This window comes from Phalacrocorax carbo, chromosome 2 (genome assembly GCF_963921805.1).
Source record: "Phalacrocorax carbo chromosome 2, bPhaCar2.1, whole genome shotgun sequence".
Taxonomy (NCBI): domain Eukaryota; kingdom Metazoa; phylum Chordata; class Aves; order Suliformes; family Phalacrocoracidae; genus Phalacrocorax; species Phalacrocorax carbo.
Window position 1 is genome coordinate 123,194,556 of NC_087514.1, and position 22,940 is coordinate 123,217,495.

Here is a 22,940-nt window from a genome sequence, read left to right on the forward strand (position 1 = left end):
GTCTCTGAGTAGCTCAGTTAACTTTTAGGGAATTACATTGACCTACCCAGAGAAAAGTTTTGCCCTAGTCCTGAAAGCAGTTAAAACAAACAGCCACAGAGAAGATGTGTAGGTCATCCATTTTTTTAGCTTTTTTTTTGCATGTAAGCTAACTTCACCTACTGGATTTAATGAGTGTTGATTCAATTTTACAGACTTATTTCTTTAGGGCCCCTAAATCACATAAAAATCTCGTAAGGAAAGAGTTCTCTGATTCCAGGTGGTAAAAATTAGCTGTATCTTCATTCTCCACCTGCTTTTCTTTTTGTTAGGATCATGTACTTTATTGTGGTTTTGTCAAAAAAGTGAAATACAATTTGATAGTTATGATTTAAGTAACAAAGATCTTGTGGGCTTGGAAGTAGTAACCTGGACTGTCTGTAAAAGTAGAGGTTTGTCAAAAGTGATTTAGTATATTCAGTGAGGGTGAGCATTCTAGTTCTCATAGTTATTTAGACTGACTTGGAAAATTCAAGCCTTGTTTTCCTATTTGGAGTTTCATTTTTCTGGTCTAAAACTTACATAATAAGTGGTCTGGGCTGTTGGCAGCTGTTAGCTATGTCTCTGCACTCTCCAAACTCTCAGATAGCAAAATATTTTTTTCTCATTTATGTTGAAATGAAACAACGTTCTGAAACACCTGCACTTTTGCAAGTGTTGTTTGTAAGGCAGAGAACAGGTAAAGCTGAGAAGAAAGATGTGAGTTTTCTTCCCCAGATGGCTCTGTAATGAAGAACATAGTGTCTCTCTAGTTACTCTTCCTATTGAAAGACACCTTTAGAAGATAAGGCATGGATGCTCAGTTATGAAGTTTGGAAGCTTAAGTAAGAGGCAGGAATATGGTGTGGAAGGTAGGCATTGAACAGCCTTACAGCACAGTATGCTTTAAGTAAACAAGCGCTTCTGAAAGAAAACCAACCACCTTTGTGTGGTATAAAATTCCCTTTGTAATGTGGCTAGAATGCTTATACTAAATGCAAATCAATAAAAGATGAAATCCAGCACAGAACCATTGAAATGAGCCCTGCCTCTGGTTACTAAAAGCAATGCTGATACCTGAGAAACTGAAAATTCTTTTCTTCTCAGAGCATTTCCACTGCTCTACTGTTTGCTGCAAATAAGGTAGAACCATATAGCTATATGGGATGCAGCTTGAAAATCGAAGAACCCACAAAATCTTTGTTCTTTTCTGAGCATGAAACCATTCCCAGAGATATAACACTGTTATGCTCTACACTTGATCCTGCCTCTGTGCAGTGGTGTCTACGACACCACTCATGACGTTAGAGAGACCTACTTTGCAAAAAACTTAACAGAGAAGTAGAGTTTCAGTTGTGGTGAAGTAATTAAGAAAAATGTTTTTCTCTTGCACAGAAAAGAAAACAAAATAACAAAGCTTTGCATTACTGAGGTTATAAGAAGATGCACTTATTTCTGTCTCTCTGCCTGTGGTAAAGTAACAGAACCTGTGTTTTTTTACTATCTTGGTACTGACTTTCAGATACTGTCGTGATCAGCATGCTACTTAGAACCACCTTAATCACAACCACGTTCTCCTAATATCTATGCCCAAGCACTGGCAGAAGCAACAAAGCATTTCATACGGGTAACAGCACGAAAGGTCTGGTAAGTACCACTCAAAGTAAATCATGGTCAGAGGTACGACACTTTAGATAAAGAAGCTCTTCTAATTAACTGTTCTTTTTCTCTGGAGTTAGGTTGTACCTTTCTTGCCTTTGTTGGAGTCAAAGAAAAAATATATACTATTTCCTCACTAGCTGGGAAGTATTTGCAATAAATGACAGTTTTGCTGAAAGACAATAAATAACAACTTCAGTTCTCCAAACACAAAAATTCAGAAAGTTTTGACCTTACTTCTTTTCCTGAAACACTTGCATTCCACAAATCTAACGTCTACCCTCCATTTTATTGCTGATGGGAATTATGTCTTCCTTTTCTGAGAGCCATCTGTCTCCTCTTCCTGTGGGCTGCTGTAGGTGGCTGACCATATAAATAGACTTATCCTCAGGTAGGTCCCCAGCTAGTATAGAAGTAATTTATGTAGCCTGTTTGTTTCCTTCCTTGGGTTTGCTAAGGAACGAGGTAAGTTATAAAAATAACTCGATGAAGTAAGTTTGAATTTTCCTTTGAATACAAATGAAAGTTATTATTTGCACAGAATTGGTTCTTAAATTCTGTTAAAAAGCTGAGCCATCTGATTGCGGACAAAATTCTAGTGGGGAAGATTAATTGCTTTTCAATGAATTCCCCATACTTAGTGGGAGCTGTGTTCATTACAGATGGGGTGCTTGAGCGTACAATCATAACCACTGACATTAGTGAAATTACTTAAAGATTCATGGGCTGAGGACTGACTGAAGAATTGGAGTCGTATTTATTCTCATCCTCAGGTAGGGCCTGATTCTAGTTTACAGGAGCAGCATGGCCTTTCTAATTGACCTGGGGAGGAGCATAATGGAGCCCCACATTGACAGTGTGATTAATATTAACATCACAGTGATGATCCAGGCTGTTTCATTAAAATAGATTCTGAAATTACAGCAATAAAGCTGCTGCTTCTCACTTTTTCTGTGTCCCAGTACAGGTATCCTGAAGATGCAGTAGCTGAAGAAATAAGAAGCTAAAGGCCACTAGGTCTTTTGCTGGTATACTGAAGCTCCACTGAAGGGCAACAGAGTCTCAGTGAGTCACACCAGCTGAAGCCCTCCAGATAAAACATTTCTTGCAACCTGGAAGGAAAAGCAGAGCCCATACACCACAGATCAGCCTCAGAATCTTTCAGTTACTTTTTCTTCTGGACCCAGGGAACATGCAGGTACCAAAGGGAATGTGGGAACGAAGGGAAGAACAGAAACCAAATCGTGGTGATTGTGCTGAAGGAAGAAAGAGCTGAGAAAAACTGAGTCATAATGAAATAACAAATGGGGCAGCTGGGGCGGGGGGAAGCCCGTCATGTTTAGTGCCTCAGTAAGGTTACTTAATAGGTGAAAAATGTGAAACAGGATGCAAAAAGCAACACATGGCAAATACCAGCGAGGCAACTGAGGCCATTTAGCACATTTTCTGTCAAAATTCAAACACATGCAAAAATAAAACTGCAACAATCCATTACAGAGCACATGGTTGTTGTTTATAAATTCTGGTTTACGGCTACTAGAAATTACCAAAGTACTTTTTGCACAAAAGAAACTTGAAAGGTCTGTGACTGTGAATATTTTACTCAGCTTGAAAACACTCTGAAACCTGTAAGCTGAATGGGAGGTGCAAGTTTCACATTGCTCCAAACCTCACTCACTGAGCTGCAGGACTGTGAGCTATTTTCTCACAGAGGCGAGCGTCACTTCTGTGGAGGGACCCAGAGAATTTAATTGCCATCCACTCTTTGTTAGGATCCACTGTAACATCATCTGTTGGGGTTGCCCAGGATTATTGTGTGCCCTGCTTCCTTAGTTATCTTTCATATCTGCAAGCAGCTATGCTACTTGGTAACCCTCTGCAAATGTATTTGCGTGAGTGTGTACTTGTGTGTGTTTGCCAAATACATTTGGCGCAGGCAGAATGTATCTGGCTCAAAGAAACTACAGGATATCTACTCTGACAGCATTCCAGTATTAGTAATGACATTCAACTGAGGCAGACATATCTATGGAACAATCATGCATTTGTCTGGTGTTTTGAATCAGAGATGCTAACTTGAATTGGAAAGGGCAAGGCCCTTTCAGACCGCTCATGAAGCAGTTGGGAGTAGGAGAACTAGAAGGCTAAGGTTTTTTTCCATCTTGTTCTTTGGAGCCTAAATATGCAAGAACAGAGTACAGCCTGAGGGAGGCTTTGCTCATGTCTAAGCCTCTGACCTCAAAATGGAGAGCTTGGAGTCAGCTAAGTCTCCCTGACAACAGAGAGGGGGGAAAATTGAATTGGCACTCCAATGTTATACATTTCTTTGGATTACAATTTCATTCTCAAATGGGGAGTAAATTGAATCAACAAACAGTGATAAAGAAGTGATCTCTTGTCCACTGCAAAAAACCAAATATATATATCCAAAGAACAGACAGACAAAGTCTGCTTGCCCTTGGGGGCACGGCAGGCTGCCGTTGGGTGTGCCAGGGCAGGAAACAGCACTTATCCTGTGGCATTTTGGGGTCCTCTTTGAGCCAGGAAATGCCATCATGACCTGCAGCAGATAAGATAAAGAGTTCTAAAGAAGGCTGCAGAGATTTTATGAGAAATCAGTTGTTCAAATAACTGCTTATATTGTATTTAGAGAAGCTAGTACCGTTTCCCCCTCTCAGTTCTTACATGCCAGTGACACTGCCAACATTTCCTTACAGCTTTCTCAAGCCCCCAGATCTGCTTTGTGTTGTGGGGATAAAAAAGGAATGCTTGCAAATGTGAAGAATCCATAATCAAAACACAAGCTCTCTCCACCTCCTCTAGTGCAGTTTCACTACCTGGTAAAATGAAGAGTTAAAATGAAGGGAAATGGAGTATGACATCAGACCTGAGGCCAAGTCTTTGATTTTTTTCTTTTTTTTTTTCTAAGGCTGAACTCAAGGAAGTCAACTGGATCCTTGCCTGAGTAAGTACTGAGCAGAAATTAAGGAAAGGCTCGAAGACTGGGTCTTTGATTATTAGGTCATTGCCTTCTTTATAATCCCAAGTCCTCAAAAGAGTCCAGAGGGGGAAAAAAACCCCAAACATGCACCCCTTGGCACTTCCCATTGCCAGCTCAGGCTAGAGGCACGTAAGTACTTTTCATAGTATCAGGATTCTACAACAGAACTGATAAAACTCCACCAAAATGGGAACAAATGGGAACAAGACTAAGGTTGGGCAGTTGCAGCCAGGCAACTGAGAAGGTTAAAAAAAACCCATTTACACTTTTGATGGATTCCTTCTCTTCAAAAACACTATGAAGTGCAAGGATATATGCATACAACCCCTCTACAATGCTGAGCATGCCACAGGGTTCCAAGTCAGACTGTAGATATATTCTGCAAACCAATTGCCCAAGGATGTAATCCAAATGCCTATATCACCTACTTCAGTGAATTCTTTGCCTGATTCAGTGAAGTCCAAGACTGGGTTTGCAAAGCCTTCATTGAAACTCTTGAAACCATTGAAACCATGGAAGCTATGCAATTAAAATAAAACAAATGACTGCTTTTACCTACCAGAATGGAACCTGTACCAATGAAATTGGTTTTTCTAACACATAATATTATGCCAAAAAAGCTCTCCCATAGAAGCCGTCAAAAAGAGAATGATAACACTCAAAAAAGTAACGAAAGTAATCCTGCTCAGTCTCCACAGGACTGAGGAGAGCGTTTTTCTTGGATCCAAATATTATGGCAAAATTTTGTATTGAGTCATCACCCAGACAGTCTTATTGACTCCAGTGGAATTGTACCCGTCCCAATCAACCCTAATGGTCCAACATCCTTCCCTTGACTCTTACTTCCTTCCCACCTCATCAAGCATGCCTTGGGCTAATTTATGGCAGGAGTACAAATGCAACACTGCAGAACTGACCAGTTTTATGTATTCATAGCCATAGGTGTCAGAGAGAGTCAGTAATCCTGGAATCAACTGATTAGTCTGCACATAAAGCCAAATTTAATTCCATTGTTTTGCTGCCTGCAGCAGTAGTTGGGAAAGGAAAGCTATTAGTAATCCCCTTCTGTGTTGCTCTCACTGTAAATAAGTGTTTTTAGTGGATTACCCAAGGATGTAGATTTCATATTTTAAAACTTCCTTATTGCTGTATAAACTATGAGTGTAAATTAAGCTGTAAGAGGTATCGGATATATAACCAAGAGTGCTCAGGGTGTAAGTTCTGCTTCAAAGGGCTTAATTAAAGTCTCAGATTATAGCATCAGCAAGCAGATTTATATTTATACTGTCAGGATGATCTGAAACAAACAAGATCTTTCTAAACAAGAAAGCAATTTAAGCAGATTAAATCAGCTATCCTTGCTTCGTACAAATATGCAAACAGTTCTGCTTCACCCCATTTTCTCCCATGCACATAAATTCTTAGCATGATTTATTTATTATATTAAATGTAGAAAAAATGTTCAAATGTTTAGGATTAAATTCATAAGGAACAGAAAGTGCTGAGGTAGGTACTCAATGTTTTGGCTGGCTCCAGTAATAATCAAGGCAGCTGGAGCGCATCCTCGTTGCAGGCTGTCAGGAACTGGTGTGTGACTCCACTTAGTGTGAAAGGGAATCTCACACCCACACACCCTGGTGCTGAGAGACTTTGTGTGCTGAGTGTGTCTGTCACAGAGCTGTTCTCACCTCAAGCAAGGTCGGAGCCAAGTGCTCTGGGATGCCTTTGCACACCATCAGCTGATGCAGGTGAGCAAGTTGTCATCCAAATGGGTTCAAACTGGGAACTCTGCCAGCAGGGGAAGGAGGAGGCAGAGAAGAGCCTGTCTCTGATAGCTGTAACTAAAGATGTTGTTCCTACATGGCTCGTAAAGGATGGCTGACATTACCACAGGGAGCTTCTAACAGAAAGGGAGACTTCAACCTTATGAGGGTTTTAAAAAAATGCTATTTATTATGCAACTGTTTGCATTTGAAAAAGGCAGAGCCCTCTGCAGACATTTCTGCTTTCCCCTGCTTCCCTCATAAACATTTAACATCATCATCTTTTTGGTCATATAAAAATTACCCACCAGTTCTTTTGTGCCATGGTTTTAGGAGATGGCTTTATGAATCACCTTCTCAGTAACAGTTTGCTTCTACTGCATGTAACATATACATGTACCTGAAAAAGGACACACATCTGAAACATATGACCTCCTCTGTTGGCTGGATGATCAGACATGAGGTCTGAAATGAGACATAAGGAAGGCAGACAGGAAGGTTTTGGGAATAGCAAAACTCACAGAGGCAAAAAGGTATGACTATATGGCTTCTTGCTGTTTATGGGTTGCCAGCAATGAGATGATAGTGTTTATACGCTTATCCTTTATGTACCCAGCCATGTCATGGTTACCCAGCTTTCAAATCTGGGCCATACTGTGACTTGATGCAGACATCAGTGTCTCTTTACAGGAAAGCAGTGTGTATATATGTGTGCATGTATTAGCAGAGCAGGACTCTGCACTGTACAGCATAATACTCATGAGTCATTTGAACCATGCAGTCTGTAAGCAGTGCATTTTGCCTGAGCACAAGTACATTCAGTTTAGGACACATTTCATGCTAGGTTAGAATACAAAAAAAATCTGGTGCAAACACTTGGGTTTAAAAGTTCAAAGACTACTTTCTGAGGCTACTACCCCTTGCCTATATGCAATTTGATGGCAGATATATTTGACATTTTCAGTTATATATTCATTACCAAAGTGAGAAGAGCAGGGTGAAAGGCATATTAATACAGAAAGCACAAAAGTATTTCTTACAAGAAAAGCAGTCTTAGGCAAGGGGAAGAGATGTATATCTCCCTGCTCAAGCCAGGAACATGGACATAGACCAAAATATAAATGTAGATTCTCATACCAGCTTCACTACAACTTGGACACTTATTGTGTACAAAGGAATATAATTCTGAGAATCTCTCCCAGAGGCACCTTTGTAACAACAAAATTTTAACTGAAAACATTAAAAAACAATTTGAAAGAGGATCTCCCACCTTCTGCCACGTATCAAATTAGGTGTAATTAATTATACAATTTCAAGTGTTAAATATTGAGTGGTGTCTGACAGCCTTATGCAAGGAAAGCAAATGATAGTCAAGGTGCAATAAAACAATATGTTAGAAACCCTTAAAAATACTCTATTATTGTATCTCACTGTTTTCTGCAGCTGCCAGATAAACCATTGTAGTGTTCTGCAGAGTCTGCCATGACGTTATGGCAGCCCTTTTCAACCACAGTGCATATCAGCTGGGGCTCAGCAGCTCAGCCAGCTGCAAAACCCAGAACAAGCTGAAGCAGACCATGGACAAGGTTCTGGCATAGCCTGTCTGCTCCCACCTGACACCTCATAGATAAGCAAGCGACTGTTTGTGGACCACAGTAGCTGAGCTGCCAGCTTCCATAATCCTTGAGTGATACTGTGGGCTCTCAGAGAGGCAGGCAGATGTCAAAGCACTTAGTAAAACGCTGCAGTAAGATCGTGAGAGTTTAATCAGGAAGTCTGAATCTATAGATTTTTCCCCAAGAGCATATGAAAATCTCACCCAGGAGAACAGCACCTAACAGTCTTAGGTTCATTTAAAAAAACCAAACGAAACAGACAGAAACAAATCCCAGTTTATGTTGAAAGACACAATTCCATTTTAAAAAGCCTCCCTTGGCTATTTCACCCTTGCCTTCAGTTTTAAATGTTATTCAAATCTTAAAAGTTCTGCATCAGCCCCTTCATTTTGTGGAACCAAATTTATTTTCTGCAGAGAAAATGGGATATGAGTTTGATAAAAACCCAGAAACTCAGTGAAGAGAAAAAATAATTTACGTATTTCGAAAGAACATGCCCCTTTCAAAAACAAAAAAAGGTATTCAGCTGGAAGTGTGCAACTTACTGTCGAATAAAGATAAAGTTTAGTTTTCATCTTGAATAAAGATATCTTAAGTGATAAAGAAATCCTATAATATTTTGACTTGGAAGCATTCAAACTGTTGAACAATAACATAGCAGGGCTGCAGAAAAAAAAACCAAAGTTCATTGGCCACATTCTGCTCTCAGAAAGGAACGGCTAAGATCAGAATCTCTCCCAATTGCTATCTGTTCTCCTTTTTATAATTAAATCTTGCAATCTTTCCTCAGACAAAATCATCCTCTGGGATTGCTGGCATTTTTGTATGACTTCAAAACTTGGCACTCAGTGTTCTCAGGAGGAAAATCTTTAAGAGTTAAAAGAATACAGCTGAATTGCAAAGAAGAACTGGCCAGAAGTGGCACGACCTCATCCCCTAGCAACAGAAATCAATAACAACAAAGATAACACAATTACACCACAGAAAGGATCCAGAGGGCAGATTATGTCAAGTATTATGTTGTTAAGAAAGAATGACATGTGAAAGAGACAGTATGTTTTAAACGTGGAAGGAAATACAGAAAATGTGGAAGGTAGATAGGGAAAAGTGAAATATGAACACAGAATAAATAAGCCTGCAGACTCTTAAAAGGGAAAGAATATTATCCATGTTCCTGCTTTCACTCTTTTATTTATTCAGTACACAGAATTAGATTCCCAGGGGTGCAGAGGAAGGCATTTTATTTCACAAGAAGCATTATGGCACAGGGAAAGTAGATGACCCTATGCTGACAGCCTTGCTCTGGAGCCCCAGCTCATTTCCTGCTTAGGTACAGATAGTCCATACTACTTAGGCAAATTATGGGCTTTCCATGCCTCAATATCCCATCTGGAAAAGAGCACCGATAGATGTACAAGATTCAGAACAGAGATTGATCAGATACTGCTGTAGTCTAGGAATTACACAGAATTATCTGAAAAAAAAAAAAGATTCCTGTCTGCATTGGCAGGGGACATATGTTTGCCTCTCAAACAACACACTCCTGTTTTGCTGTTCAGGTTGCTTTTATGCTTAGAAGAGTCAGGACACCATGATGGGACAGGTCTCCATTTCTCAGCAATATTCAAAGTTCTAGCATCACACACTTGCCAGCACAAAGGTTATTTCCCAGGTTCAGCGTTACTGATATAACTCTCTACTAATGCTTGCCTATAGCTTTGAAACACTAACATGGGGTAATTCTTCCATTAAGTTTAAGCAAAGCTGACCAATACCAATAAAAGCTTATATGCCTATTGTTTAACATAAGGCAGTAACGTCTTGCTACCAGATCACCCTATACCCCTCCCACACTCTTGCCAGTTTCTTCCCTGTAGCAACTCAAGTTTACTGTCACGACACTTTTTGCCTCTCTGCTACACAGCGCAGTAAGATGCAGATTCCATCACTCAAGGTTTTCCTATGTATTACCTGACGGAAACAACCACCAAGTCATCTAGTTATTTCATTAACAGTCTTCAGATGTCTTTACTTGTTCCGAGCCAGCTGAGCCTACTGCATTTTGCCTTCTCACCCACTGACCACAGAGGAGGTGGCTCAGCCACCTGCAAGGCCTCAGGCTCTCAGCCACGTTAATGTATCTTTCTATGCAGGGCCCTAGTAGTCTCTGATTAACGTACCCTGCCCTTTTCAGCCATGTGCCAGATATTTGCTGAAATTAAACTACTTAAACCAAGAGAAAAAACAAACCAATTAACAACAGCAAAAGGAATGTTGGAGGTTCATACTGCTGTCTCATCATGATTTCTACGTACTGATATGTGGGCTAAGCTACAGCATGATGAACTTGGTTTCCAAGTACTCTGGGAACTCAAAACCATGATCAAGGTGAGATGTTTGTAGTAACAAATTTTGGGGGTTCAAGGTATACACTGAGAGTATGATTTTCACTTATTTTTTCTGGCATTTGTGAAAGCACCTTCTGAACCACAAATATAAGCTCAAGAACAGTCTTAGCACTTCAGCCAATAATGGAAAACCACAAATTAGGAAGAAAGAGAGAAAGAATATATTAGGATGTACATGAGGCATAACTCACACTGTGGGTTTTGCCTCAGTCAAAAACTCTTTATTGTACCTTGTGTCACTTGGTATAATCAATAATTCTACCTCTACGTTATATTTTAAATTGATGGTTTCAACTGTCATACATGGAGACACACAAGCAGAGGTATACCTGAACACAGAGACTACATCTGTAGTGGCAAATGAAGTGGTTCCAGGAACATTCCTGATCACTGTGTCTCAGTCATGAACATTGTTAAATTGTTATAATGTTTCCAGGCATGGTTTTGGCCCAAGGATGACAGCCCATCTTTCAAACAAGTCCTGGGCCTAGTTCAAAAGTTGACACTGGCCATGATCATTCCCAATGACAATTTGGATGCAGCTATTCTGATTTGGAGGGTCAGAAATTTTTACAGTATCGACAGACTCTTCCATGCCATTTAGCCTCAAAGCCAGTCCTGGGCACGTTTAATTTAGTCATAAGTACATAGTCTGTGACTACTTATGCCTTCTTACCACAGGAACCAAACCCCAATTGTGTTACCATTCCCAAAGTCTTCCTAATTCTTTTGATTTTGAGCTAATTCTTAGACAGCATTGCTTCTTGCCTCCAATCTCTGCAGGCTCCTACTGCATTTTTTGAACCTTTGCAGGTGAGAGCCACAAGTGGACATCCACCCAGGCCTGCTTTGCTGTGTACCCGTCTTCACATCTCTTTTATGAGTAACAGGAGCTGATAACAGACAATTATGGTCATTATTCCTGTCATAAGATGTAAAACTGAGCACAGATGGTATCTTATTCAACCTTAGCACCATGCAAACAAAAGAACTGTTTTAACACACTGCATAAAATCAGGGGACTTTCCACACTCTTTCCCAGGAGTGCTCGAGTGCTGATGATTTAGCTGTCTTGGCACCTACCCTAGACCCACCAGCCAAACTAGACTATTTTTTCTTCAGAACAATACATTTTGCAGATATTGCTAAATCCTGTTTTTTCCCCAGCTTCATATGGAACTGTGTTAATCGCAGCTCAGTGGATGGGAGCATCAGTGCAGTAGATGCAGTTTCATAAGCCCTTCTCAAGGCCTGAAAAGTCAGTCTCTAATACTGGCTGTTACAGTTCCCCCAGTTGAGCTGCTGTTTAACTCAACTTATTTCCCTTTGTGTCACCCTGCTCATATTTTTTAAATCCTAAACAGGTTTATCAAAGACTAATCAAGTCACTGATGGTGTCTCCATATGACAAAAAATGAGCCAGGCTCTTCAACTAGGGCTCCCTGTTAGTTAATTTGAAGCAAGGTCATTGCCTGCATTTATTAGCAGTTTCTGAGATGAGAAATACTTTTGAGGGGTGAGGTTAAAAAAAAAATCAGGCTGAGATAAGTTAATACATTTTTTTTTTCTGTCTGGTAATCTTGTAGTCTGCAGGGACACTGAGATTACTTGTATTAGTTCAATTTACTGTTGCATATTCACATGAAGTAAGAAGATTTTCCACATGAAGTAAGAATACTTGGATTTCTTTGTGGCGAGTACAGTGTTTTCAAAAAGATCAGATGTAATTGCTTTTTAACACAGAACAACGTAGAAGTACACAGTACAGGTAGAAAATACAGCCAGTTTAAGCAATGCATAGATTCTGTCCAAGTAATAAAGAATTTACATAGAGAATCCTGTCAGTGGTAACATCAACTATTATTATCTTTTGTGTATAATATTGGCATTCCTTAAGGATATAGCAGTTATTTCATAGGTTGTTAAATTGTACGTGGCATCTGCCTGGAGAAAAATTAATTGGTGAATGGTCTAGTCAGAGCTGCGGACAAGAACAGAAAATCTTCACTATTTTATAATTCAAACTTAGTACATTTAGCTGTTTATAAGTGATAATGACTCTGAGACTGTGAATGTCAGCTGCTAAAAATGATTGATTTGATATTTTTGTTCACAACTCATTGTAAACAACAAATTCCATTAATTTTTGGTGAAATTTTTTGGAAGGACTGCATGCTTCAGGTATGCCATATAGTTCATTGCCTCTAAAAACTCCTGGTTTAACTCATAACCATTTAAAAATGAAACACTGCTGTACTGAATATATGTTTATATAAATGAGCATATTATTAGCCTCGATCCAATAAATCACACAGTTCAATAGCTACAGGAAATGGCACCAGTATTTGATGGATCGAATAATACACATACAAATTTTTGTAGCTAAACTGAACATAAGTTATTGAAAAATTCCTCTCTACTTGGTGGAAACATTTGTTTACTTCCTTACCCCCAGCTTCCTTCATAGCTGATACATAAGAAGGCATGTTGCTATTCTTGTTTCTGAATTCCAATAACATATTCATGATCACATATGTCTATAAAGAAGTTAAATAACTTATGATCTAGCTTGGATATGGACAACAATATTTGTGTGATGAAGTATGAGGTGGAAATGTGATAGATTTTAAAAGGTATTATTGAAAGAATCCTAAAAAACTATTAACTGATTTGATGTAAAGTAAAAATAGAAAGGGTTCATGTCTTGAGCTGTCTAAAGAAGTGTTTGAGGAGGAGGAGAACACACTGTCAAAATCAGTGATTATATTGTTAATATTCAAGTATTTGCTATTTTTCCACTTGCCAGAATCTGAAGTCCACTATAAAATCTCAAGTTTCATGTTTTTCTGCTTGCAGTATTTTTTTCTTTTTCTTAAATTGTGGAACCATAAGAATGATGACCTAATAAAAACCTAAAAATAATACAAATTTATCCAAAAGGTTACGAGGGATGAAGGCAACACACTGCTTCACAAACTTTTTTAAACAAACACCCTTGCAATCTTTTAGCAAATATTATTTTTACAAGTGCTTGACTGGGTTCTTCTAGAATGTGGCTGGACAATACTCCAGGGGGAAGTTACAAGGCACTTGTACACAGCTAAAAGAAGAAGGGAGAAGCTGTAAGAGAAGAATCACAAAGAGCTTAAAAGTGCCTTTAGCCTGGTGTGGAAGATAAGAAGTGAAACCCTTCTAGGAACCTGAAGTTAATAAACGTGTGATCTTGGAAAAGTAAAATTGTACATCGAGGGATACAGAAATAGCATGATAATACTGGTAATTTTATTTCAAATGAGGCCTTGACTTCCTATAACTGATAATACTGCAAGCGTTGCCAAGGGGTGAACTGACTGTCTTCCTGAGCATGTTTCCTAAAGAGCCATCAGTGCATGGAGCTGTGAAGGAAAACATCCTGCAAAGCCATTCACTACATCTGCACAAGGCTGCAGAAAGCAAGAAGAGTCATGCAAAACTGTAGGTAAATTTGCCCTCAGCATCTGTTTCTCAGGAGATCATTCCTAAGCCCCAGGTTATGCAGGGGAGTAAAGGTATTGGTATTCAAAATAAAGGGCCTGCCCTTGGCCCTGCTGACCCATCTCTGCTCCAAGGCAGATATTATTTCTTAAATGAAACAAGAATATGTTTAGAATTTACATAAGCTTTGTTACAACTGCTTCTTCCTCTCTGGGAAGAAGAGAAATAGAAAACGCTAGCCCAGTTTCTACCCACTGGCAGAATGAGCCTGCTGGAAGAACAGTTTTTCCAAATGAATAGCAGAAATAACTGCTGAAGTCAGTGAATCTCAACAGTAAGGAAAATAAGTAAGGAAAATAAGAACCACATCCTAAACATCAGGACAGTCCCTCTAGATTTTCAGTACTGCTTGGCACCTCCTAGACAACACTTTTTATCTGAAGAAACCAAAAAGGGCAGTTCTTAGTTCAATCTTGTAATACCCCTCTGAGGTTGGTAAAATGCCCAGCTAAAAGAACTTGAGCACAGAAATGTTAGATAATTTACTGACAGTCACACACAGTCAGTAGCCGAAACCAAAAGCTCAGATGCCCAGACCCATGCTGTAAACGTACCAAGCAATAAGCAAATTCTGGCCATTGCCGGTAGATTTGTGTATCTATTCTTTAATGGAATGCATTGACTATGCATCCTTTGGGGCTTAAATGCTCAGTAAATCAAACTGAGCTAAGGCTTGTTTTAAATAGATGTAGATTTCTAAAACAAATACCAGCATTCACTCAGAGAAGTGGATCATAACTCATGGATAGGCTGTTGTTTTGGAAAGAATAATCAGCAAAATGCAAGAAGAATTTTTATAGTGTTGTCTAGTAACAGTTATCACTCCCATACCACAGTACATTTAACAGTGAAGTCCCTGCTGAATCTGCAATACGGTAAATCCTTAAAATGCTTCTTTGTGGAGGATAGAAATTATTACATTTAGCTTCTATGCAAAGAAACTGATGTCCATCTGGAAACCAGAAAAGAAGAAGATTCAGTTCAAACCAGTTTAAATTCTGAATGCCTTGAGTAATGATATTAGAACGAAAATGGAACTATAATGCTACCCCGTTTGAGAATGTGTCATACAGGACTTTCAGAAAACTTGATGTAAAATCTGGAATTGCAGCAGTTCAGGACTTTTGGAACTATAGACCAGCATGGAACCTACACTAAATCCTCTTTAGTAGCATTTTCATAATTAGTGAATTTTCAGCAATTAAAAAAAACCCAGCAGCATTCATATGAATAGTTAAGTCAGCAATGATTTACAACTATGGAACATCTTCAGAGTTTTTTTTGTAATCAATATATATTATAGGAATGTGCTTATTAAATTTGCAAGTGGCATGGAGCTAGGAAGAATTGTGAGTACCTTGGAGGACAGAATTGGAATTCAAAGTGATCCTGCCAAATTGAGGATCTACAGTAAGGTAAGAATAATTAACTGCATAACTGTATAATTCTAATAGGAGGGAGTTCATTAGATGGGGAGTCTTTAGGAATGATTTGGGGTTTATAGTGGCTCAGAAGCCATGTTAACAGTGTCATGCTGTTTGGAGGAAAAAGGTAAATATGACACTGGGATACATATATAAACCAATTTTCAAGATATAGGAAGCCAACCTCCAGTTTCCTTCAGCTGATGCTATATTAGTGCTGAGTGAAGCAGTAGCCCTGTGTCCAGATTTGAACTCAAGAATCAGGAACAATAGGAACAATGTGGGGGGGGGGGGGGGGGGGGGGGGAGGGGGAACGGGACAAAGGAACACAAATTTTTGGAAACAACCTTGAAGGAATGATTGAATGAGTTGGGGTGGGGGGAGTTGTTAATATTTCAAACACAGAAGGCTGCTGCTGCTACTGCAAAAAGGAAAATCCCATCTCTGTGACTAGTACAGCCTAAAGTGCAGTAAGAAAGATTCAGGATGGGCATTGGGAGGGGCTTTCTAACAGCAAGAAAGTAAAACACTGCAGTAAGTTGCAGGAAGCTCTACAATCTCCCCATCAGTGGTGAGACATATATCTATCAGGAATGACACTGGCACAAGGAAATGGCCAGATGATTTCCATAGGAGACTCTGATTCTATTCTGCTGCAATGAGATATATTCCTTTAATATTTCACATAAATATCTGCCGTATTCCTTTTTTCTGTTATAGCATGAAGACTCTGCTTGATTGCATTACTTCATCTAACTCTCCACTCAGACAAAGATGGGGAGGATCTACCTGGACCAGAGAGTGCTAACTATCAGATGCACAATCCACCAGTCACTCTCAGCTACCACAGTGCCAACATACCATGAGAAATCTGAAGTAGACATTACTTTCAGAAGGGCTGTAAGTTTCAGTTGTGGATGTTACAATCAAAACCAGTGAGAATGAGTTTGAACTTGATCAAGATGACACTTAGTTTTGCTCAAAGCTAACTAGGGTGGTAATGAGAAAATGATGACCTAGAGGCATCTCACATGCAAGTAGATCAAACACAGTAAGTTCTGTTGACAGAAACACCAAAATGCAGAGTCAAAGAGTGTTTTAACAGATAAATCATGCCTGGCTTTGCTCATGTATATGATGCATCAAAAACATTTTGTCTGGAAAGAGCTGGGTGGACATACATGGTGCACCCAAGCCTGTATTCCTTCAAAATTATTTATGGCTTGCTGCTTTTCACAACTTAAGCTGACAAAAGTCTACACCAAAGATTTAAACTCAGGTGAGATTTAAAAATCATCTTCCAGTTCTTCTTGATAGTTCAAAAATATCGATACTGGCCCTGAAGAAGTAGGGATGCATTAGCTGGTCCTGACACCAATTATCCAGAATTATAAAAGCTTACTGGAAAGAAACCCTCAACAGCAAACACACACACCATCTATTTTAAGATTCGAGTTGTACTTACTGCTTCAGAATGGCTTCTTATTTTTGTATACCTCCACCTGTATAGACCAGAGACAGTGTACCAGTGAGGGGAGATGAGAGAAAGGGGAAAAAAAGAATAGGGGAGAAGAAGAGGGGAGGGAAGGAGTGAAGAACACTCCTAACCCGAGTATCTCATCTTTGCTTTCAGGAGACTTTGTGTTCAGTGTCGCAGACATAAGAGATAAGAATAAGCTCAAATAAGACAGGAAAACAGGCTGTTTCATAATTATATTTGCCCTGAATTCAGGAAATTTATATCACTGTTAATGACAGAAGAATTTAGCCCCTGAAGCTTTAGATGCTTACTTAAATTTTCTCCCATTAAAGCACTTGAAACAAAACCCCTCTTTTTATTAGACTTTGCGACGTTCACCAACTTAAAGAACAGAAGACCTCCCCCTGCATTCTTCAAAGAATTCCTGGGTTAATTGCTTGATAAAATTATATTTATTGTAGCCCAAGGGTTCCTAGAATTAAGCACCTAATAGGTGCTTAACAGTAAAACACATAGAACCTTGGGTCTTGTATGTATGTTGAATGAAGCAAGGCCAGAGTGTATGTGTCTTCCATTGTGCAAAACTGAATGCATAGTTAAATTAAGAACAATAGGTATTCATAAATCAGCATGAGTGCCCATGAGAAACAAGTCTTCTAATTAAATAAGAGGAGAATCTGTGTTCCTTGTTCCGGGAATTGTTATTTGGTATTGAGGCAGAATATATTGGTAGTTAGTAGAAAGACATTTTTTGTTAGAAAAATTATTGGTTTATTTATCAAAAACAACCCCCTTCGAACACATTATTAAAGTTAATTTACAAAAATAACTGATTTGGAGGGAAATTGCATGCTTTTTAAGAAGAAGGTTTAAAGTGCTCTTATAGAAAAATAAATCTTTGTGATCAGAATAAAACAAAATTAAAAGTAGTATTTGCATGAAAATCACTGCGATATTTCATTCTGTTTTGCTTTTAAGCTAGAAAAAAACCCACAACAACAACAAAAAAAACCAAACCCAACGAAAACAAAGACAGACATTAATATCCTTCCTAGGAAAGAAAGTAGTGCCGGGATTGGTAAAAAGAGTCGGATGATTTCTTGTCTTGAAAATACTTCAGAATTTGAGTGGAAACTATTCAAAGTATTCACTACTCAGTGAGTAAATGTGTCTTTAGGATGGCTTCAGAATTTTCTAATTCTGATGTTTGATGCCTATAGCCTCACAAGTGCAGCGAGTTACACATTTTCCCATTATCTCATCAAGAGAAGACAGAAAGCGGCGCATTAATGTTTTCTAACTTGGGTCCTGCAAACCCAACTTTTATCCACTCATTATGATGCCTTGCAGCTCTTCAAGTACAAAGCAGAATCCGAGTAGGTTGTACTTGGTAATAAAGTCAAGCACACGTATATTTCAAATGATGGGGATGTTAAACATCACATTTGCTTTAACCGCTTCAAAAATAAATCAGAAAAATTCTAAAGAAACTTTCAGAAATTTGTCTACAAGTCTGCTGTTAAAAAGTGATCTGTCAGTCAGAAACAATTTTTAGTTTGCCAGATTCAATCATATTAATCGCTGATTGAAGGAAGTAACTATGTATTTCCTGTACAAAGTGTAAGTAATCACCAGCCTAGGGTTCAGATTCTGTTCTCACAGTTAATCTGAATTCCCATTAAGGCACGTTAATCTCTTGTGTAGACACTTATACAGGCTTGAGTTGGCTTTGAAATTCTATCTTCAGTTTTACTCAAATTGCCTGCACAATACTTAATACATGTAAACTCTAGTTAATTTTCTGTTATGTCCCTTGATGTACAAGTTGAAAGCAGGGAAATCCCACAAAGGCCTTGCTTTGGATGAGGCTAAAACTCAATTTTGTGACTGTCCTCTATAGTATTTCCACATTAGTGAACATTAAGCTGCCAGACCAGCTCCCTTGCCTAACCAAGAAAGTACACCACGCAAACTGAAATATATAGTGTATCTACATGACACATTTGAAACTTTTTATCTTCACAAAGGATAATTTGAATACATTTTGTCATGAGTAGTATTTTAGAGTATAAAGGCACCTTTTTGCTATAAATGTTATTTTAGTTGGCTTAATGGGCTTTTAGATTAGTATTTTTCTGCCCAAAGCAAGTCAGCTTCTATACATATATTTTGGTCCTGTGAATTATAGCCCAAAAGATGGCATGTGATTAATATTTTCCTTGAGATTCCTCAATGGAAGAAAAGGTTAGTACTTGAATAGTCTGGGTTGAAAGTCCTCAAATGAAGAAAAAAGTGTTTTGAACATTCTGGGTTCGAGCTGTTTTCTTCTACTGAAGCTTTATATGCCCCATCAGACATATTGCATCCCTGGGTTTTGTACCTTATTGTTCTTCAACTCTAGCGTCAGTAACTTGGAAAGGAGGTAAATGGCATTGTACCGATTCTTTCTGCCATTTAACTCTGGTCAAAACAGAAGTATGATGGGATTTCTATAGCAAACTATCTTCTATTACCACAAGTCAATGGACTAAGACACTTTCAAAGTCTTACCTTGGGTTTTGGATCATGAGTCCTGCTGGAGCCCAGTCAGTGTAACAGCAGAGGGAAAGCTTTTAAAGTATTCCCTTGCTGCAGTCAGAGCTCTCAAAGCTGAAAATATGTCTCTGTTATCAGGTTATTTGCATCATTCTGTGCAGCTTTTAGACGAATCAGTAACTTTAGTCATTCAGCAATATGTTTTGTGGAATGTGACCACAGAACTGCCGTTACTTGTATTTCATATCTTTAAACATGAGGCAAGCTTTTCCCACAAGGCTCCTTTAAAGTGACCACTGTAGAAAAACTACTAACTCTCCAAGCTCTACCTTCAAACCTGTTGTGGGTCATTGTTCACTTTATTCCATGCAAAAATAACTACTAAGGAAATGTTTCTGACACTTTTTTATTCCTGGTTTTGGGTGATTTTGGTGACACATTAAAAAGACAGAACCCAGAAGCACAAGGAGATAAAAGCACGGTATTATTAGGTCCAGCTCTGTAGTGTTGAAAAACATTTGTGAAGGCTGCTTGTCCAGGACATTGTGTTCCCCTTGAGCTTCCAGAAACCCAGAACAGTAACAGACCACAGCAGTGACCATCAAGGGCATCCTTGCCTTTTAAAATCTTTGATAATCAGCCCTATAAACGATATTATTTTAATAGCCATTGTAAGGCTGTGGTTTTTCTTTGCCTGCAGCATTTTCTACAGAGTAAACTCACACCCCATGTGTGAGAATGTATGGAACAATTCATATAGAATTTTGCCATCATGTCACAGAGGACACACATTGTCACTGCCATTGTACCCAACTCCAAACACAGGATGCTGGTCCCCCAAGTATGCAGCACCAACTAATAACATTTTACAAGACAGAGGAAAGTATTCTAAAGAAACTGAATTTAACATGAAGAAAAAAAAAAAACTAACAAAAACCCACCCAAGCAAGCATAGCTAAACTGAAGCCAATTAAAAAGAAAAGATTAGGACGACATGACTATTTTTTCCCCCCATTGTTAAAAGTAAACTAAGCTAATGGTCAAAAAGTCGTGGAGGATGAGGGAGGGAAGTTGTGGATGATTGCTGCATTCTTTATTACGTCCCCTCTCCATCCTGGTGAGCTGGAACATCAGTGCAGTTCTCATGCCAGCTTCCAAGTAAACAACACGCACTTCCTGGCTATCTCTAATCTGGGCAGCAATGTGTGTGAAGGGAGACTGCTGAGTGATCTGCGGTTCTGACCAGGTATCCTGTTTTGACAAGGGTGTTTGTCCTTTACCCAACATATTGTAGAAGTTATTCTTGACATTTCTATGCTATGTTTTTTTTTTGGGAAAGGCCTAATTAGGTCTTTTGGGAAAGATTTAATTTGGATTACTGAGAAGTTTAGAGGGCCATAGGTAACAATTAAAAAACAGCAACAACAACAACAAGAAGCTGCGCTGATAAAATGGAGTTTACATTGACCATTTTAAATTACAGTTAATTAAAAGACACTCTCTTTCCTCTAATTAATATTTACACTATATATTACTTGACAGCCTGTGGTTCAAAAGCCAGTTTTAAATTTGCTTCCAAAAGTGTTTGAGGAACTAACAAAATTGGTTTAGCAGCTAGCTTACCTTTCCATTCAATAAATAGAGCTGCTCAGAAATTATTTTCAGCAAAAGACTTCTACTTTGGTAAATACCCATTAAGTAAACCCTTTGACCAATGCCAAGTAATGCTCCTAGTGAAGCTTTGCTGGCAACAGCGAAATTCTGAAACAAATTTAAAAATGAACTATGTGCAGATTGGTGTAATTAATTATCTGGTACTTGGATGAGATGTGGCTCAAGGTCTGTGTTTTAAAGAAGGACCTGCTGTCTCCCAAGTGAGTAGTCTATTCTGCGTGCTGAAGAGAGCTCTTTAATTTGACACAGTGAGTCCCTAGCTATACTGAGCCGAAGAGTGCCCACAAGAGAGTTTTAAAAGTGGCTGAACACTAGAGATTAGTGATTAGGTCACCCAGATGACATGTAGAAGATCTAGGCTGCTTTTCCTCTTCTATTATAGAGCAAAGACTTTAATGTGTGGTTCCCGTATCCCACCTAGCTGCCCTAGCCACTAGCTAGTTAGTGGCTTTTTCCATAGGGAGAAAAAAAAATCCTATGGTCTTAGTGAGAAATATAAAATCGCACTTTTGTTTCCCAGGCAGCTTTAGTAAAATGCTTTATAATATGGATGGGGAAAACAAAATATTAAAGTTTACATAATCTCTATTTTTCAGATGGTTTAGTGTTTCACAGACTGAAGACCCACTGTATTTTATCCCCCTATGATCCCTTCGCACTTTGGACTAATCTAACAGCTGATTTTGTTGGAACCCAGTTCACTGAATAAGATGGATATAACCATCCCAGTAGTGGCTCCAGTCCACCAAAGAATGCTAAGGTAGGCTTGTCACTGTCTTCCATAGGAGGGAACAGAGGCCTGAATTCCCCCCAAAACAAATCACTTGTCATTTATGAACCTAAATTATAAATTATCTGACTTAAATCTAATATAGCTATAGTTTTTACACATGATAAATAGCACTAGCATTATGTCAGAGAAAGAGGACACCAAAAGAATGCAGGTTACTTGTGTTAGAGGCTTTTGGGAGATTTAGACAAGCTCTGGGCTGAGAGGATATTTAGGAAGCTAACAATTCTGACTATCTACTGTGTCCAGTAGTCACAGAACTTAATCTTTCTCCACCTAACTTTCTTTATTTACTACATATGCTCACAAAAAGTAGTAATTCAAAATGGCTTTCAGCTAGCTACAGAACCTGTTAAAAATGTTCAACATTCAGAAAAAGTTAATACCTCACAACAAACATGTCAAAACCAGATAAAAATCTCTAAGAATTCCCATGATGTTATCTTAAAGAAAAACCAACTTGCATTTTCTTTTTTCTTTTGAAGGCGATTTTTACCTCTGAATCCTTTGGAATTGTCAAGCCGTTTTACTGCAGCCAAGGGAAGGAAAACTGGGGCCACATGTTCTTGAATGCCGTCTGATTGCGCAGGGGTGACCTGGGGATGACTTATTATGTTATCATTCTGGAGTTTTGCCAGATAACTCCCCTTTCATCCAGAATCCCACAAATACAAAGATCTGTGAAAATTATGGAAATGTTAGGGATCTGCTCTTAAGGCCTACATTTCTAAGTAAATTTTTAATGTTTGGGGTTTTTTTGTGAATCAAATGTCCATGCACATATTTTCTATCAGTTCATTTCCATATTTGAATAAAGGTGATCCAGAGGCACAAATTCTCATTACATAATAACAAACAGAATATTTCATGGAGGAATATGCAGTAAATATAGGGACTAACAATGATCTTATATATTGTTGGGAACTCAGTGAATCAATGAACTTAGAGCAAACCTCATTAAACTGCACTAATTATCTTTTTCATTTTAAGGCTAAATTCCAGTTCCCTGAGATGTTTTAATGGATAGCAATTCCAGGA

The 22,940-nt window shown here is 38.7% G+C and overlaps 1 protein-coding gene and 1 long non-coding RNA gene across 2 annotated transcripts in view; one reads left to right on the forward strand and one right to left on the reverse strand.

Moving 5' to 3' along the window:
* STT3B (STT3 oligosaccharyltransferase complex catalytic subunit B) overlaps positions 1–11,752 on the reverse strand; it is a 476,425-nt gene extending 464,673 nt beyond the window's left edge. The window contains exon 1 of the mRNA XM_064444219.1: positions 11,749–11,752. The gene's annotated coding sequence lies outside the window, so the exon portion shown is untranslated. The remainder of the gene's footprint in view (positions 1–11,748) is intronic.
* Positions 11,753–20,624: 8,872 nt separating this feature from the next.
* Positions 20,625–22,725, forward strand: LOC135311740 (uncharacterized). Its single transcript, XR_010371329.1, has 3 exons — positions 20,625–20,684; positions 21,709–21,872; positions 22,388–22,725. It is a non-coding gene; the product is annotated as an uncharacterized LOC135311740 (long non-coding RNA).
* The last annotated feature ends 215 nt before the right edge of the window (positions 22,726–22,940 follow it).